Here is a 6000-nt window from a genome sequence, read left to right on the forward strand (position 1 = left end):
GAAGAGTGAGAGAGAGATTAAGTATTTCCTCTATTTACTGACCAAAGGTAGAAAAGTTTGTATACTCAGAAGCATTATAAATCTGCTAAGAACCTAGGAGTCCCTGAACTGTAAGAAGGGCTGAAAGTAGGAGGGCATGGAAAAGGAGCATGAGCAAATTTTTTTCCTAAATATTTCTTGACTTCTGCCCTTTTTTCTGTGTGCTTCAGCACCTGCATCAGTGTGACCCATTTGGGAGATTGAGGGAGTCATTAATAGCAAAAAAATTAACATTCTGTTGCACATGTAAGTGGATCCTTGAAAAGGATAAAACATAAACCATCTTCTCTGATAATGTATTCTGCCCAATATTCCTGACTGTTACAGTCCCAGTTGGTTTACTCTAATTTCATACTCTTAGGGCATAGGCAATGCAGAGTTTATACCAGAATGTATGAAGTCCCCATTCCCATTGCCCAGTATCAGTCATCAACACCAGAGAGTTTTTCCCAAGTAGCTGCTCAGAGTAGGTGAACACAGAGACCTCAATGTGTGGAGAATATGAATTTGCTTAGATTTGGGGGCTCAGTCTCAAGCAAATAAAAAGTCTTAGGGTGAAAAGACACACATCAGAGTGCCAGAAAGAGAAGGTATATGAAGAGAGGAAAAAAATTTATCAGGTGAGAGAGAGAGAAACTCCAGAGTTGTCCTTGAGAGATTACCGAGCTCTGGGCTTTTGTGGCTCAAGAGATTTCCTGCCACTCTGATTTTTACCTCAGGCCATGAGATCTCTATGTTCATGAGGACTGATTACAGGAACTTCAGATTATTAATTGTTTTCTAAGGGAAGTTACAGTAAGTTTATGAAAATTATTTACCTAAAGCTAGGTACTCTCAAAGGCTGAAGCTTCAAGGCGCAAATCCTCCGAGCTTTAGCTTGGTCCTGCCTTTTTCTCCTACTGGCTGTACAAAGACTCTCAAATCCTCCACAAAAGGTGTGGAGGGTTTCTTTCTGGTAGTCTTAAGTCCAACTCCTTGGGCGTCTGTTCCTTTTTTTTTTTTTTTTCTTTTCTTCGTTTTCTTTCCGACTCTAGATACTGTTGTACTAAGAGAATCCATGAAGTGAGTGATTCCTAGATATAACACTTTAGGGCAAGTGTAGATTAAGCAGTCAGTAATTGACCAGCAGAGCCTGGCACCCCAGGAGACCAAAGACCCAATGTCTTTTATTCTCTGGAGTCATAACTTGAGGCCCAACTTTAGACTCACACAAAAAGCAAACAAATTTTTAAAAGCTCAGGGGATTCTATTTAGTGTGGGCTTTTGGAACTTCTATGTTGAAGCTTTAACTTTGATGAAAACTCTCAGGTGTTTAATGAGTTTGAAAGGAGGCAAAGTAGGTGGCAACATCCTTTGTGTGCTCAGTCTCAGTATGTCGCATTTGGGAAAACAAAGGAAAGCTGCACATTGATCTCAGGTTATTTTTCTTTGCTTTCATGATTTGAATTCATAAATATCTCTCAGATGAATATTTTAGTGATCATTTGGGTCAACAATAAGGGAGGTTTTCAGGGAAATGGCTGAAGGCAGGTCACAAAAGCCAAGGAAGAGATGGTGAAAGACTGAGCAATCAGTATGACAAATGCAGCAGTTTGATTCTGAATGATTAGCAATACCAAATACCCATTGGATTTTAGACTTATGGTGTATTGTTGTCTGTAAGGAACAGTGGGAGCATTGGCCAGATTGAAGAAGATTGAGATGTGCATTAATGGTAACACCTGGCATGTTTTCAAAGTTTAAGAAGTAAATGAGACCAGAATAAAAAAAAATAATGAAGGTTTATTAATTACATACCAAATTCCAGGTATTGTCCCACACATTTTAGGCATGATAACTAATTCTTCAGAACAGCTGTATGAGCTGGAATGTTAATTTCCTTCATTTATCCCAGATGAGGAAAGTGAGGCATGGTAGAATATCTGGTCTCAGTTTATAAAGCTATTAAGTGGTGGAATCAGGATTAAAATTTATATCATAAGACCTTAACTGCTTTTCATCATTATGTTAACTAGCTTCAAATGGGGTAATTGAGTTTAAGGTTTGTGATATATATATTCTCATAGACAGAAAAGGAGCTGTAGGTACAAAATGAAGAGAGGGGAGACTCAGAAAGCAAAATCTAGTGTTCTGTTAGAAAGCTGTGCCCATCTCTGGAGAATGACATTAAGGTAAGCAAGCAGGACACACACCACATCAAGACCTGTTCCTGAATTCAAAGGATAATAAACAGCTAGATGGGTGTTTCTTTTTTCTTTTCTGGTTTGTAGATATCTAGATTTGGACATACCTGGGATTTATACAACTAATCACTAAAATCAATTGAGTGATTTTTCAAAGACATTTGAAAGTAATATTAATGTAAAGTTGTAAGCATAGCCTGTTTTTGATAACAAAATCAGACAATAATAACATATGAAAGGAAGTTTATAAACTTTTAAAGGAAATTCATGAACACAAAATTTTCATGTGTCTTAGCCATTTGTATGTCTTCTTTGAAGAAGCATCTATTCACGTCTTCTGCCTATTCTTTCACTTGTGGAACATAAGGAATAGAATGGGGGCATTAGGAGATGGAAGGCCGGGAGGAAATTGGAGGGGAAGATGAACCATGAAAGACTATGGATTCTGAGAAACAAACTGAGGGTTTTAGGGGGAGGGGAGTGGGGGGATGGGTTAGCCCTGTGATGGATATTAAGGAAGACACATATTGCATGGAGCACTGGGTGTTATATGCGAACAATGAATCTTGACACACTACATCAAAAACTAATGACATCCTGTATGGTGACTAACATAATTTTAAAAATCCACAAAATTTAAGGTGATGTATAACTTCTCAGATGATAGGAATAGGGAGGAAATCAAAGGTAAATTTAATTATGAATAAGTTTAAGTTTATAGGTTGGGGGGCATGGTTTTTTAAAATTTTTTATTTCTTTTCAGTGTAACAGTATTCATTGTTTTTTTTTTAATCATTTTTTAATTTATTTTCAACATAACAGTATTCATTGTTTTTGTACCACACCCAGTGCTCCATGCAATCCATGCCGTCTCTAATACCCACCACCTGGTTCCCCCGACCTCCCACCCCCCCGCCCCTTCAAAACCCTCAGATTGTTTTTCAGAGTCCATAGTCTCTCATGGGGGGCATGGTTTTTAATACCTCAATAAATAAATGAACAACCTAACAAAAACAAAAATGAAATGAAGTAGTATATGTGTGCACTGATTATGACAGTGCATTATGAACAAGGAATTAAGAATAATTCAATCCTATGCTTCTGATTTCTTAAATCAGGGGGAAAAAAGGCAAGAGAGAAAAAAAGAAGAAACACATAGAAAAAAGCAGGGAGAAAGGGGGAAAACTCTTTCGAACAATTTCTACATAAATGAAAATTTCAATTGTAGGGGAATTGTTAAATAAACAATGGCCTTTTTTTCTTTGTAAAATAAAATAGAGACTAAAATATTTTTGGAAATGGAAAATGTTCAATTTATGTTAGGTAAAATGACAAAAACAAAATTGCTTATAAATTATAATTATGGCTATGTATAAGAATGTACCATAAAGACATTTTTCATAGAAGTTTGGACTGAGATATACCTAAACGTTAATAGTGGTCTTCACTGCATAGTAGAACCATTTACCTGTATTTTAATAATTTATAATTTAAAAATATTTAAAGAAAAAATGTTAGTATTTTACATGAGGCATTCTTTATGATTTCAACATAGTCAAAGTGAAGTGAAAAATAATTTAAGCTACATAGCTGTGTCCATGGAGTATTTTCAGTCTTGTTGTCTTTAATATGAAGAAAAGTAAATATTGACTTGCTTCAGAAATCCATGTATTGCAAAAATATATGCAAATATGAGAAAAATACCTAAAAGTAGTTGAGCCCTCATAAATTGTAACTTTAACCAATCAAATACTAAGAATTTAATATTTGATAAATACACCTTTTAAAATGCTTTTAAGTGAGAAAAACAGGTTGGCTGAAAACATTTGAAATTTCCAAAGTAGAAAACAGACCTAAAATAGGGCAAAATACATATGTATATTTGGGGGTAAACACCTAGTAGCGTAATTGTGGGGTTGCAGGGTAACTTTATTTTTCACTCCTTAAGAAACCTCCATACTGTTTTCCAGAGTGGTTGTACCAGCTTTCATTCCCACCAACAGTGTAAGATGGTTCCCCTTTCTCTGCATCCCCGCCAACATCTGTTGCTTCCTGTCTTGCTAATTATAGCCATTCTGACTGGTTGAGGTACTATGTCATTTTGGTTTTGATTTGCATTTCCCTGATGCCAAGTGATGTGGAGCATTTTTTCATGTGTCTGTTGGCCATTTGTATGTCTTCTTTGGAGAAATATCTGTTCATGTCTTCTGCTCATTTCTTGATCCAAAGGGGCACATGCACCCCAATATTCATAGCAGCAATGTCCACAATAGCCAAACTATGGAAAGAGCCCAGATGTCCATCAACAGAAGAATTGATAAAGAAAGCATACACACACACACACACACACACACACAAAGGAATATTACTCAGCCATTAGAAAGGATGAAATCTTACCACTTCTTTCGATGTGGATGGAACTGGAGGGTCTTAAGCTGAATGAAATAAGTCAATCAGAGGAAGACAATTATATGGTTTCTCTCATATATCTCACAGAGGATCATAGGGGAAGGGAAGGAAAACTGAATGAGAAGAGAGGGACACAAACCATGAGAAACTCCTAACTATAGGAGACAAACTGAGGTTTGCTGGAGGGGAGGTGGGTGGTTGGTTGGGCATTAAGAAGGGCATGTAATGTGATGAGCACTGGGTATCGTAAGCAACTGATGAGTAACTGAACTCTACATCTGAAACTAATGATGTAATATATGTTGGCTAACTAAATTTAGATTAAAAAAGAAAAAAATAAAATCTAAGATAAATTAAATGATAAAAAACAAAATAAAATAGGGTAAAATATTGAAAGAGCTGGAATAGGTCTATCTTACATGAAATTCTGAAATTAAATAACAATAGATATTCAGCAAATGTTTTGTTAGTGCTGGTGATTATTAGGCAAAATTGTTTCAGCCAAATTTCCCTTAGTAAACAAATAAAAAATAAAGAATAAAACCTTAGGTGAATTTGCTGGATGAGTGTAAGAGCCAGGAGAGGCCTGCAGAGGGCACTGCCTTGGTGGGAAGAGAAGCACTGTAAAGTGTGTAAGACAGGTACAAAAAAGTAAGAGAAAGCCTTAAACAACCTCTTTCAGAAGGCTGTCTGGTAATTTCTAAAGTTCCCAGAGTTTGAAGAAAAACTCACAGGCCTCTACAGCCCCAAATTACAATATTTTGCCTTGGAGTAGAGTTGCAGAAATCACATCTGTCCTTTGCCTACATGTCTATATATTTACTGGGGGCAGTGAATGCGAGAGATCCACCCTTTAAGCTAAGCAACTGATCGCTCTGCAGGGCATGTACAGACCAAGGTTTCCAAGGCCTGGAAAACTTCTTTTCTTGACCCAGGATTGTCACATTTACAAACCCTACATTCACCCTTATGTCCTTTATTTTACATTATTTGGGCTAGAAGACTGCATAGGACATCTCCCAGATTCTTTTGCTAATAGGCTTTTGGTTACATTTAGTCAGTTGGAAGAAGTGGTCTGTTTAAGTGTATGAATAAGAATAAGAAGGACAAGGAGAAAAAGAAGAGGAGGGGGAGGAAGAGGAGGCAGGGGAGGCAGTGGTGGGGACACTGCATCCCCATTCTGATTATTGCAGGAGTAGTGCAGCACTTTTTCAGCAGTCGTGGCAGCACTGCGATTCCTCTCCTCAGTGGTCCTGTGCCTGGTGCCCCAGCAGCACAGCAGCCAATGTAGAATTATCGGCTTCAGCCTAGAGTTGTAATAACTTCTTCATTCTTTTTTGCTTCTCTAAGATCCCCTTCATCCTTCTTC

The sequence above is a fragment of the Lontra canadensis genome, unplaced genomic scaffold (assembly GCF_010015895.1).
Source record: "Lontra canadensis isolate GAN:19392208 unplaced genomic scaffold, GSC_riverotter_1.0 scaffold59, whole genome shotgun sequence".
NCBI classification, from domain to species: Eukaryota; Metazoa; Chordata; class Mammalia; order Carnivora; family Mustelidae; genus Lontra; species Lontra canadensis.